We start from the raw sequence: 14,528 nt of genomic DNA, 5'->3' as shown, positions 1-14,528 counted from the left end.
CTAAGACCGTAAGCAGTCCAGGGACACCTAAATCCCGTTGTCCTGTTGTATCCAAGCACCTGCAAACCACACCGTCAACTCCCTCATCATCAATTTCCTCCTTAGTCAGGATCGGAAGTAGTCCTGCAGGCCTTGTCACTGGCATGACTGACTCTCCTATCAGGGATTCCTCCGGAGGATCCTGCATTGCTACGCCTACTGCTGCCGCTGCTGCTGTTGCTTCTGCTGGGAGTCATTCATCATCCCAGAGAGGAAGTAGGAACTCCACTACTTTTACTAAACAATTGACCCTCCAACAGTCCTTAGCGAGGAGGATGAAGTACGACAGCAGTCATCCTGAAGCAAAACGTATAACTGAGGCCTTGACTGCTATGTTGGTGTTAGACGTGCGTCCGGTATCCGCCATTAGTGCAGTGGGATTTAGACAATTGATGGAGGTAGTGTGTCCCCGGTTCCAAGTCCCGTCTAGATTCCACTTCACTAGGCAGGCGATACCGAGACTGTACAGAAACGTCAGAAAAAGTGTCCTCAGTGTCCTGAAAAATGCCATTGTACACAATGTCCACTTAACCACGGACATGTGGACAAGTGGAACAGGGCAGACTAAGGACTATATGACTGTGACAGCCCACTGGGTAGATGTATCACCTTACGCAGCAACAGCAGCAGCGTCACCAGTAGCAGCATCTCAGAAACGCCAGCTCGTTACAAGGCAGTCTACGCTGTGTATCACCGGTTTCAGTAAGAGGCACACTGCCGACAACCTCTTAGAGAAACTGAGGGAAATCATCGCCCAGTGGCTTACCCCACTTAGACTCTCCTGGGGATTTGTGATATCTGACAACGCCACCAATATTGTGCGGGCATTACATCTGGGCAAATTCCAGCACGTCCCATGTTTTGCTCACACAATAAGCTTGGTGGTGCAGAATTTTCTGAAAAGCGACAGGGGCGTGCAGGAGACGCTTTGGGTGGCCCGAAAAATTTCTGGCCACTTTCGCCATTCAGCGACTGCGTGCCGAAGACTGGAGCGCCAGCAAACACTCTTGAACCTGCCCCGCCATCACCTGAAGCAAGAGGTTGTGACACGGTGGAACTCAACCCTCTATATGCTTCAGAGGATGGAGGAGCAGCAAAAGGCCATACAAGCCTATACATCCACCTATGACATAGGCAAAGGAGGGGGTATGCACCTGACTCAAGCGCAGTGGAGAATGATTTCTGTGTTGTGCAAGGTTCTCCAGCCCTTCGAACTTGCCACACGTGAAGTCAGTTCAGACACTGCCAGCTTGAGTCAGGTCATTCCCCTCATCAGGCTTTTGCAGAAGCAGCTGGAGAAAGTGAAGGAGGAGCTAAGACGGAGCGATTCCGCTCGGCATGTGGGACTTGTGGATGAAGCCCTTCATTCGCTTTGCCAGGATTCCAGGGTGGTCAATCTGTTGAAATCAGACCACTACATTTTGGCCACCGTGCTCGATCCTAGGTTTAAAGCCTATGTGGTGTCTCTCTTTCCGGCTGGCACAAGCCTGCAGAGGTGCAAAGACCTGCTGGTGAACACACTGTCAGCTGAAGCGGAACGTGACACGTCAACGGCTCCTTCTTCATTTTCTCCCGCAACTGGGGCTGCCAGGAAAAAACTTAGGTATCCTAAGCAACCCGCTGGCGGTGATGCAGGGCAGGAAGGACCAAGTTTGGACATCTGGTCCGGACTGAAGGACCTGGCAACAATTTCTGACATGTCTACTGTCACTGCATATGATACTGTCACCATTGACAGAATGGTGGAGGATTACATCGGTGACAGCATCCACGTAGGCATGTCAGACAGTCCATACCTGTTCTGGCAGGAAAAAGAGGCAATTTGGAGGCTGCTGTACAAACTGGCTCTATTTTACCTGAGTTGCCCCCCCTCCAGTGTGTACTCCGAAAGAGTGTTTAGTGCAGCCGGGAACCTTGTCAGCGAAAGGCGTAGGAGGTTGCTTCCACAGAATGTGGAGAAGATGATGTTCATCAAAATGAATTATCAGCTCTTCCAGGGAGACCAGCCTCCAGAACGTACAGAGGGACCTGTGGTGGTGGATTCAAGTGGGGACGAGTTAATACTCTGTGAGGATGAGGATGTACACACTGAAGAGGGTGAGGAATCGGTGGATGAGGAGGATGAGGATGACATCTTGCCTCCGTAGAGCCAGTTTGTGCAGGGCCAGATTAATTGCCAGCTTGTTTTGTGGGGGCCCAAACGAACCAATCATTTCAGCCACAGTTGTGTGGCAGACCCTGGCGCTGAAATGATTGGTTTGTTAAAGTGTGCATGTCCTGTTTATACAATATAAGGGTGGGTGGGAGGGCCCAAGGACAATTCCATCTTGCACCTCTTTTTTTCTTTGCATTATGTACAGTTTGGGGCCTAGTTTTTCAAACTGCCATCCTGTCTGCCACTGCAGTATCATGCCTAGATGGGTCACGTGTTTGTGCCGCCCACTCGTGTCGCTTAGCATAGTCATCCTGCTAACTCGGTGCAACCTTTTGGACATAAAAACACTATTGTGAGGTGTGAGGTGTTCAGAATAGACTGGAAATGAGTGGAAATTAAGGTTATTGAGGTTAATAATAGCATAGGAGCAGAAAAACCTACAAATTCGGTGATTTTAGCTGTTTTTATGCTTTTTTTCAAAAAAATACAGATCCAAAATACAAAACCCAGAACCCAAAACATGGAAGGGTGGTTTTGGCAAAACCAATCCAGATAAAAAACACGAAGAAAGATCCAGATCCAAAACCAAAACACAAAACACGAAAAGTGGCCGGTGTACACCCCTATTTGTAAGCAATGATCACGTATGGTTGGTCCTTTGTGGATAATATTGATCTAATTTGAGAAAATCGGCTCTGTGCAGAATCTTCCCTTTCTTTTTGCATACTTGATAATACTGATAAACTTTCAGTTTCTGATTTTCGCACGAGCACTGCAATAGGCATATTTTACAGGTACTGAGTCCTATATCCCCCATACCCTAGACGTATTACACGATCAGAACAGAACCCAATATAGCCGCTACGTAAAAAGATCATTGGGAGATCAGCATCATGTCTACTTTCTCTCTGCAACATGAACTATTAGCTAGGAAGAAAATACCAGACAATCTTGATGATATTTTCTCAGACTTGTCCATTACCAACCCGCCAAAAGATAGCTGGGAAGAGGAACTATTTAGATTAAAATCCACTCTACAGCATCGATCCAGGGTCTCATGGGATATAACTACCCTTGAAAACTATATAAAACACAAGATTACACCTAGAGGGCTACGTCCTAAGATATTTCCAGCATTCAAGTTGGCAACAGAGAATCTTAATAAAGAGTGGGAGATGACTCTCCTGAAATGTTCTCAAGACTTAATATCCATATTAGTCAAACATAATCATATTACTTTGGACGAATGTGAAAAAGAAATTGAAACCCTGGGAAAGAAGCTGGAAAGCTGGGAGAAGGATCTGACGTTTCAAAAGACAGTAGAAAAACATAAAAAAGAATTGGAGATATACGAATTAGAAATCATAGAGAGGAAGAAACTCAAATTTAATCGTGATTTACGTGATTTCTCCACGTGCAACATTTTTAGATGGAATACATCTCGCAACAATAAACCATACTATAAACCACAGGAGACATACACCTCCTCTGAGATGGAATCTTCAGGGGGCGAGTTATTCCCGGATAATCTAAGCATACCCCAACATCCCCGCCAAAGACAAGAGAGATATGAAGAACATCAACATCTTCCGACAACTGCTTTTTTAGGACCAAGCAGAGGAGGTCGTACAAAGTATCGTGCAAGAGGAAGACGAGGCGGGAAAAGAAGAAACATGGGGGAAACAATGGACTGGGATCACAGCTACCCAATCAGGACCAAAAGGAAATAACATCTCCTCAGACACTCACAATAATTAATTTATCTAACATGATACTTACGGAGGCTGAAGAATCGGTATTAAGGAAAGGACTGTCCTTCTCGCCAACACTTTCTTTCGACCGTTTTGGATGGGAGAAGGATTTGAAATTGTTCGGACGAAAACTTCTACTTAAAAAACATTTCGCTATCCAGAAAAAATGCGAAATGGTGGACAATCAAAGGATGACAATAGACACCCTTTGAAGGAAATTGGATTCCAGATGCTGATGAGCTTGAAGCAATAGACACCCTAGAACAACTACAGGAAGAGACTGTTGACAACCTTGTGGTCTATAGGAGACCAATATGCAAGAAAAAATCAATTTTCTTTCCCCAGATTCTATCAGCCTGGAGGTAAAGATTTTCCAAGAACTGGTATCCAGAGATTTGGACACATTATATAAAAAAATAAAGAACACCAAACCAACTATGGGAAACCTCAATAAACAAGAAACCCAGGCACTGTTGAATATGAGACAATGGAAGGAGGTAATCATTAAGCCCTCAGGTAAGGAAGGAAACGTTGTCATTTGGCCAATCGAAATGTACCAGAAAGATGCCATGAAACAATTGGAGGATACAGAGTGCTACCAACAAATTACCTTCAATCCTACAGAAAATTACATCAGTATATTTGATGGCATACTGGATCGAGCAAGACATGAAGGAATTATTTGCAAACAAGAACATGAATATTTGAAGGTGTCCAATCCAAAAATACCGACTCTATACTTGTTACCTAAAGTCCACAAAAATATTTGCAAACCACCCGGAAGACTGATTATATCGGGACTAGGTGGACTGTCCGAGAAGGCAAGTCATTTCATTGATCTTCATCTTTGGCGCCACATACTAGGACTAACATCTTATATACAGGATACAGCTGACATTCTCAGAAAATTAAATGATATAAGACTGGATACACATCATTATTTAGTTACCCTAGACGTGGTGTCTTTATACACTTGCATTGACCATGATTTGGGCCTACAGGCCGTTGAATATTTTCTTAAAATGGAAGAACCATGCCAATTCCTTCATTTTCTTTTGGACCTTCTGAAGTTTATCTTGACCAAGAACTATTTTACGTTCGGGGACCGCTTCTACTATCAGAGAAGAGGAACGGCAATGGGGGCAGCTTGTGCCCCCACATATGCCAACCTCTTCATGGGCAAGTGGGAGCGGGGGTTTGTCTTCAATGAAGCAAGAGAACCATACACACAATATATAGGAGGATAGTGGAGGTATATAGATGACATCCTCATGATATGGGAGGGAGAAGAAGATCAACTCATCGAATTCATACAAGAATTAAACAATAACAACAGCAAGATCAAACTTACCCATTTCTATAGTCAAGAATCTGTCACCTTCTTGGACTTGAAGATTTACAAAACCAATGATGGAATCATACACGGAATTATACAGGAAGGAAACAGCAACAAACAGCCTATTATACCAAACTAGTGCACATTTTCCACCCACGGTTGAAAACCTCCCCAAAGGGGAATTTTTAAGACTGAAATGCAACTGCTCTGAGGCACATGTATATAAAACCAAAAGCCAGGAACTTGTGAATAGGCTGAGAGAAAGAGGATATAGCAAGAGATGTATAAAACGAGCACAAGCATGCATCTCTGAAAAACCAAGAGAAGAATTTATATTTAATGACCGTGAACAACATCTGCACAATCAAAAGCCCAAAAAGAACAAGGATGAACTAAGATTTATCGGCAATTTCTGCAAAGAATGGAGAACTATTCAGGACATTATCCAACGACATTGGTCAGTCCTTCATTTAGACAAGGATCTGTCATCACTCTTGGACAAAAAGGTAACAATGGGCTGGCGACGATCTAAAAACCTTAGAGATCAACTTGTATGCAGTCATTATGTGAAACACCCTAAGAGTGTCAATAAAACACAAGGATCCTATGCCTGTGGGACCTGCAAGGCATGTCCACATATGATTAGACAAGAAAAAGTGGTTGACAATTATGGAACTGAGATAAAAATCAGGGATTTTATCAATTGCAATACTTCAGGCGTGATATATTGCCTGACCTGTAGTTGTAATCTTAGATATGTTGGCATGACGTCGAGAAATCTGAAACTACGTATCCTTGAACACGTAGGGACAATAAGAAACGCTGTCTCAGACAAAGCCAAATTTAGGAAACTCACATCAGTTGCACACCATTTCTATGCATGTCATAATAATAACTATAAAGAACTTCAGGAATTCGGGTTGGAGAAGATCAATATGGGCATTCGAGGTGGTGACCTAACACAAGAACTACTCAAACGAGAAAGCATGTGGACTTTTAAATTGGGAGCTCTTAACCCATATGGGATGAATGAATACATAAATTACAGTGTATTTCTATAAATCTGGTATATTCGGCAATCACCTTGAAATATATGATCTTATTACTCTCTAGGACCTCTGGAACATAAGAACCATTTGAGATCTTTATTAGGGTTTGAATATACTTTTGGCAAGCAGCTAGATTTATTACTTATATTCCTTTGAAATACCTCCTAGAGCCTTATATTTGATATAAATTTCTAAACACATGATTACATATATGGTTCTTAGGATCATCTGACTATAAGAGTCATATGAGATTTACCCTATTAGAGGACAAGGTAGATGCTCTAGAATATTATTAAGGACTGTGTGAATAATTGTGTATACATAGATCACACTTGATGAAATCACATTATGAATTATAATATAAAAAAAATTTCACACTTGTATTATGTATTATTTATTTAGGATAACCTATATATACACTACTTATAATTATTTAAACTTTCCCGCTTCTTTCTCACCCCTTCTTTTATCTGTTTCACTGTGTGGTGTTTTTTTTGGTGTGTGTGGTTATCACTTTAATTTTTGGATATACTTATCCCTTCCTATCAAGCGTCACTTTTTGTATAATCATTTCACACACTTATTTGTTGTTTTCACAATTAATCATAATAAGCCATACATATTCACTCGTCACATGCTTCTACAACACTTTTTTATTCTATTATAAATTTTTCACCACATACACTTTCTGTTTTTTGAACACCTTTTTGAGAATTGTTCACTCCAATATGTCTTATAACACTGTTGTTCACCATAATATGTCTTGAAGAAAGAGATTAGGCTTCTTTACACCTTAGTGTCATTATATATGGTCTGTTTTATTAATTAATTAATGTATTCTTGACTTGATTCTGATACAATAGGACCAACCAAAACCAATATGAATTAAATAATACATGAGTTATTTACCACTAAGCTAAAACACACTGTGTTATCATCTGCCCATACGGGGAAGACCGGGTGATGTGTATATGTATATTTTATCAAAATCATTTGGTGTCTTCAACTAAATGTATTATACATTTATAATTTTGGCTAATTAGATAATCTTATTCATCCCTTGTATATTTACACACTCTATGCATGACTCATGCCGTCAATGCTTTATTACAGCATTGGAATTGCTTACTTTTTGAACATCATCTTACCACTCTTATGCTTTAGAAACCGGTTAAAACTGCCAAAAATACTGGGTTCTTATATATACATATATATATTTCTAACAATTAATACCATTTTTGATTAATAATTCTGGGAATGATTGTATTCATCCTTTACTAACATGATCCACTCCTTGTTATGCCTGATATTAGGTTTTGATTAACCAAACCTGTCTTATTCTACACTTAACCAGTTCTGATGTATTTCAGCAGCGATTTACGCTTTGGTTCCATCTCACTGGCACTAAACTACAGATACCAGCATGCTTTGCTGTGTACCTCAATGAGATAGGCTGCCTGGATAAGCCACATGATTGCTTAGGCACGTAACCATTGGGCGTGGCTTATTGCCCGGGCAACCGTTCAGCATCCAATGATATCTCCCAGAATACGGGACCTATGAATATTCACTGCACTTAAGTAGTGGCCACGTGTGACTCAGTACACACGAGGTGAACAAGCCCTCAGTCAGGCGAAACGCGCGTCCTCACATGCCGTATAGTGGGGGAACCTAACAGCCGCCGCATAGCCGACACATGGATTAGGACTTTGGGCTCCCACTACGATGGGGATGGTATTGTATTAGCCAAGAAGGCTTTATATTTATCTCAAATTCCACATGGGCTCTAATACTGGAGCAGGTAAACTATTTCCTGCTACATAGATCTCTATTCCCAAACTGTTGGGACGTCCTTCCACTGCAGGAGCTATACTTTATTTAAGGGGGCATAGTACTATGCATATGTACTGAGATTGGCAGTCTCATAAATCTCTTTCTTTATTTGCAGATTAAGCTGTATGCATAACATCTATGTGAATATTATGACATTTGTGATCGCATATGATACATATTTTCAATAATGAGTAATATACTAACTGCTGCATTGTAATCTCACTTTCCCTCCTGTGCTCCCGAAATTTCTTTTGGAGCTTACTTTATGTTCTATGTATTTTGTGTATTGTATGTGAATCCTATTCTACTAACTCATTGCACATTCTAACAGCGGATTACTCTGCTATAGAAGTACATGAGGAACTTGTAATACTGAAACAAGAGGTTCCCTCCAAGATACTTGTGCTTCAGAATTACCCTGGAGCTAATGTTATGCTTCCTTGTACAAATATATGGGAACCTTAATTTATCAGCTCATTGATAAGATTAATAACAGATTATCTGTGATCCATACATACCAAATAACTCTATTATTGTGATAGTTTTATGACATCTTTTACACCCTTGACCAACTGAGAGTGTTTATTTTGTGATACTCTATTATTACTCTAAGTGAGTCACATAGGAGATGTCATCTGCACATATATGTTATATTTAATTACTGCAGATATCCTACCAGGATTAAAAGGCGATCTGTTTTATATTTTTTTGTTACATTAATTATATATTAAGAAAATACCTATTCTGTCAGAACGGTCTATTTTGACAATGTTGACGCACAAATTACAAGTGTAACAATGAAATTATGCTCATGCGTAAACTTTTTTGGTACACGATTTTTATAATAAAAATGGACTTCTCACTGCACTAGTCCTACATCCATCATTTGGTTATGTCTCTGCTCTGACCTAGGTGGGGGCATTCTACCCTTCCTCATATGACTATTACTACGGCCATACATCACCAAAATGCCCAATCTCGTCTGATCTTGGAAGCTAAAAGGTGTTAGGCCTGGTTAGTACTTGGAGGGGAGACCCCCAGGGAATACCAGGTGCCGTAGGTTAAAGAGGAATATTTGGGGACCCCAAGTGTGTCAGTCAGAGCACCACGAACCATATTCTTATCCGTGTATCCTATTTATGGTTAAACACCTTTACCTTTTTTGACCACGAATACTATACCCATTGGAATGATTATTAATTGTTTAGTATTTCGCCAGAGGATCACCTCAGGACCTTATTAGATCCATTTACATTTATATTTTTATAGTTTTGTTTTTTCTTGGGGGATTCTGGTACCTTACATTTTATTTAATTATATCTAATAAAAGTTACATTTTATTATAGTTTTCTAAGTGTGCCCCAACAACTAGCCCTACTTTCCTCCTTGTTTTTGTATGTACTGTTCTTTGGACAATGGGAGCACCACCAACAATTTTCTGAATGATCTTATTTGTAAGCAATGATCACGTATGGTTGGTCCTTTGTGGATAATATTGATCTAATTTGAGAAAATCGGCTCTGTGCAGAATCTTCCCTTTCTTTTTGCATCTTGTACCTTTGCCTCACAGGTTATGTGATCACCATCTGTATACGTTATTTCTTTATCGCCAATTTCAGACACAGTTTTGCAACCTGGACCTGTGTTCCTTTGGGAGGACTTCACACCCTCAGCTATCACTGTAAACTGAAAGTCACTGCAAGGAATCTCATCCACTTGTCCAAGATGGACCTTTAGGGAATTTCTCAACTCCGATACTTCTGTCCCTTCTTGTACACTGGTATTGTTAATGAGGACATCTGTATGATCACATTGCTGCTGAAAGACATCAGTCTGGAACATCTTACTTAGTTCCGGCAATTCACTATTTGTCCGTTGCTCATCACACAAGACACTCTGTACCGGAAGCATATCACTCTGTGTGTCAGCCTTTTTAGGATCAACTTGAACCAATTGTGGTTATGTACTTCTGCCACACTGGGTTCAGCAAAGACATCGGATGCCATTTTAGGTCCAGAATCCAACTTCAGAATGTTATTTAACTTCTTTCCCTCTAATTTTCCCACTACCATGTGGAACGTTTTCTGAGATGCAGACAGCTGCTCTTCTAGATGGGCAATTTTCACCATGGCGTTTTCCAACTTGCTCTCGGATTGCAGTAGATTGCGCTCCATTACTTTAAATTCAGCAACTCTCAACTTTTGTACAATTATTTCAGACTCTGCCATGTTTAATTCACATTGCAACTCCATTTCTTTGGTATTCCTCTCCACTTGGAATCTTTGCAACTGGTCCTGTGTACTTTTCAGACACTTCTCAAGGTTCTCACTCTGTTCTTGCAACTTTCAAGCCCTGGAAACCAGGGAGGGGAAGAAAGGGAAATAATTTGAGCACAGGATCTAGTTTTATAAATCAATAGTAAGCAGTGTTAACAAGGTAAGTATATCCACAAATATAAAAATTAGAAACCTTACGCGGGTATAGAAAATATGCTCGTGGAGGTGCTCCCCATGAGAGTATAAATATGCGTATATGGAAAAGAAGAGGAAAGGAAACTCTCTTTTTTGAGGGCACTCAATTAAAATTGTAAATAACAAAAATAAGTAATATATAACTTTTATTAATTATACATTAAAAAAATGTGTTAGCAAGTACAGACCTGCCAGCACCCAAGCAGTCTTACTGCTACAAAGCAGCAGAAATATATAAACAATTTAAAATTGACCAAAAAACAAACAAGCAAACGAACAACATGAAAACATACATATAGGACTAATTGTAATATCACAGGTAGTGTGAAGCCAAGTGAAATATTACAAAAAAATTTTTTTAATGATTGGTCGTGATAAAGTTATCACATATACTGGTCCAATGACCAAGTAGAAATAATAGCACAATGGCTAATTCCAAACAGCAGCACAAGTACCATCAACAGGCTCAGACTAGTCAATAGTCATAGATGTAAAGGAGACTACTGAGCAGGTATAAAAACGTTTTTCATAGACCATAGTATAAATCTGTGTTTAAGAAATAATATACAGCCACCAGTGTTAATTACCAGCAATGCTTAATAAGTGTATTTCTGTATGTATATATGGATAACTATGGTCATTAGAGGGAAAGATCCCTATCAGCTGACACTGAAAACATCCCCAGGTATGGGAAAGCAGTATGAGTATAGATACTTGGTTAATGGAAAAATAAATGAATCCCTTGTATGAGTTGTCTAATCAGCAGCTGCTGCATGTCATTATAATGTAATCAGTGAATGACATGTGAGCATGCTTTATAGTACTCTAGGGGTTAAGAATAAGTGAAATGAGCATCTGCTTTTGGACTAGGCTCAGAAGAAGGTCCTGGTGTATATATAGTGCAGGAGCTTCTAAAGGCCAGACTCCAATGAGAGTGCTCATATAGAAAAAGATAATTGTATATAGTGAGATAAATATCAAAGCATATATTCGGAGTTCATGCTGCTTCCAGTCATATACCTGAAGTAGTGGTGACTGGTGAGAAGCGTGGACCACGTATACAATGATATAGGGAAGAAAAGTACAGCGTCAGTAGGACTAATACAAAATGAGCAACACTCTGTTGCCCAAAGGGTATTGCAGGGTAATATGCTCAATCTTGTAACTTATAGTCACTTCATTTGCTTGAGCAAGAGAGAAAGTAAGACATACCAGGGTGCTCTCATGTGAGGAGAGCTGGTGTCAGGTGAAAAAGGGGATCTGCCCCAAGTAAAGCCTGTTGGTGTGCTGCTGCAAAGAGTCCCGCCTGTGCACAGCGGGACTCGCGGGTCTGAGACACGCATTCACTATGCTTCTTCAGTCAGATGCCGGTGAGTTGGAATTCACAGCTGATATTTACTCTATATAGCGGCCAATCAGTGAGCAAGTGGCTTGTGTAGCAAGTGTAACCCATTCACTGATAGGTTGAAGAGAGGTCATGCCATGGGCAAGGTTAAGCTCTCTCTCCACAGATTCACTTTGGTTGGTGGCTTTATGCAGACTTTCCTTGAGGAATACATTTCTTTCCGTCAGACATTCTGAAATTGCTCTAGCTGCAGCTAAATTGGATTGGAGAGTTTGTACTTGCTCCTTACAGCTGACTTTAAGACAGACCATCTCCATCTCTATTCCTTCACGGTCAGTTTCCCACTGAGCACAAGTCTGCAGCATCTGGAGATACTTCTCTTTTACTTCACAAAACTTTTTTGCCAAATAATTTTTCTCCAATTCACAATCTTTAAGCTTTACTTGAGTGGACACAATTAAAGAGTCTTTTTCTTTTAACACCAGAGTCAGATCCACCACTTTCATTTGCGTGCGCTCTACATCACTCTGATGTCTATGGATACATTCTTTCAATTCTTCTACTTCCTGCTGAAATACCACACACTTTTGCTGCACTTCAACAATATCTTGCTCTAAAGCATCATTCTTTACTAGGAGCATGTCATTTTCATACTTTGTAACACATTGTAACATTTTAGCCTCCTCAAGGCGTTCAGACATAGCCGCTAATTTGAGGTCTGCCTCTTTAAGAACTTCAAGTCTTTTTTCTTCTTCTTGCACCAATGCTATTTTCAAGATGACAATTACTCTGTAATGTCTTTTCAATTTGCGCATGCAAAAGCTTCTATTTTGAAGACTTGTCCTCCAAGTCACTTATCTGGTCGCAATAGCAACATAAGTGTTTCATGCCAAACTTCACACAAAGTCCATTTTTCCATGCTGACATAGTCCTCTCCTAGTGTACCTTGCACCATACACTGACCATACACACTGACATCTTTACATTCAGACTGTAAACTCCAGCCCAGGTTTTCCATCTCTCTAGACTGAGAATTAAACTTTGTAGCAAGAATTCTGCCTTTAGAATTTTTATTTTTATTTCCTATGATTCTTGGCACAAAATACACAGGAAAAACTTGTTTTTGTTTTCACTGTAACCCACTTTGCCTTCAAAAGTGTTTTCAACACAGCAAAAAAAAATTTCTTCATGTGGCACTACAATTACCAGCATGTATCAAACAGTCTCAATAGCCTTTCAATAGGAACCTCTGCTCCCTCAGTACCACACCTTGACTTGAGCATGAGCAATTCACCAGGATAAACCACATAATTTCTTTTAACCCTTAAAAATGCTGAGGAAGTGCACATTTCTCTTCACAGACAATATACTTGCACTTTTCACTTTTGCAAAACACTTGAATACTGAACTTCTGTTTCTGGCAAACTTGGCCTCTCCTATAAGCAAACAATTCTCCAGCAACTTGTGTAAAACTTATGTCTCTTCCTTTCCAAGAAAAAGATGTATACTTGCAGACACTTTTTTTGTTTAAACAACACTTCACAACATTTCTTCACTCGCCACCTTGACGAGCATTCCACCATGCAGGTGCCGTAAGTCTCCTTTTGGCTTTCTAGTAGAATCCAATTATGCAGTTCAATAAGCATCTATATTTCCATTTGTATTCTTGCATAGAATCTTCTGCATAGAATCTTTATGCCTGCATTCTTCACCATATGTGATATCTTGGGGGTAATTAGCTCGGCAGAGGGTGGATTGGTGCAGTGTTTACTTGTTTAATGAGGGCCCACACACAGCTTTCAAGTAAATAAATGATGCTTTACTTTCCAGCATGGAAAGTCAGGAAATAAACAGAAAATAATAAACAACCTAGCCTCTATTTAGGGCATCTAACTCACTTCTTGAACCCTCTGTATAAGGGTGCAGCTAATCTGCCAATGAAGTCTCTCACAGTCTCTGTGCCTTCCCTGTATCCTCCAGATATACAGTAGGTCCTGGCTTCCTCAGCCTGCAGCCCCGCTGCTTCAATGTCACACAGTCTAAGAGGTTTATGGTCCCCCCTTGCCTCCTGTAAGATCCAGACACAGGCCTCCTGGCCCCCTATGGCTTGCTTAGCTTCATTTGGCTCTCTGGCTGCCACAGTCCCACATAGACTGTTTCCAGCAGCAGCCTGACTGGTCTGCCTTCTAATCAGCCCACACCTGAACTCTCTCCGCAAGGCAGCAATTAGGCATCTTCCCACAATGATTTTCTACTCTGTGTGGGTGGATCTGTCCTGCCCCACACAGAATCAGCTGCTCACCAGTGCCATCTCTGGTGATACTGCCACACTATATACAGCATATACAGTGCCTTGCAAAAGTATTCACCCACCTTTGCATGTTTCATGTTTTGTTGCCTCACAAGCTGGAATTGAAATGGATTGTTTGAAGGTGTGCATCATTTCATGCACAGAACATGCCAACAGCTGTGAAGTTGTGTTTTTTTTATATTGTGTATCAAACAACATTTAGGACAACATAACAGAAAACTTCAGTCTGCATAACTAT

At 40.5% G+C, this 14,528-nt stretch overlaps 1 pseudogene; it reads left to right on the top strand.

Moving 5' to 3' along the window:
* Nucleotides 1-9,108: 9,108 nt before the first annotated feature.
* Nucleotides 9,109-9,226, top strand: LOC148535312 (5S ribosomal RNA; annotated as a pseudogene).
* The last annotated feature ends 5,302 nt before the right edge of the window (nt 9,227-14,528 follow it).

This window comes from Taudactylus pleione, unplaced genomic scaffold, assembly GCF_031769625.1.
Source record: "Taudactylus pleione unplaced genomic scaffold, aTauple2 ptg000053l, whole genome shotgun sequence".
Lineage (NCBI taxonomy): Eukaryota > Metazoa > Chordata > Amphibia > Anura > Myobatrachidae > Taudactylus > Taudactylus pleione.
The sequence above is the reverse complement of the archived record's forward strand: the minus strand, read 5'-3'. Positions and strand labels throughout refer to the sequence as shown.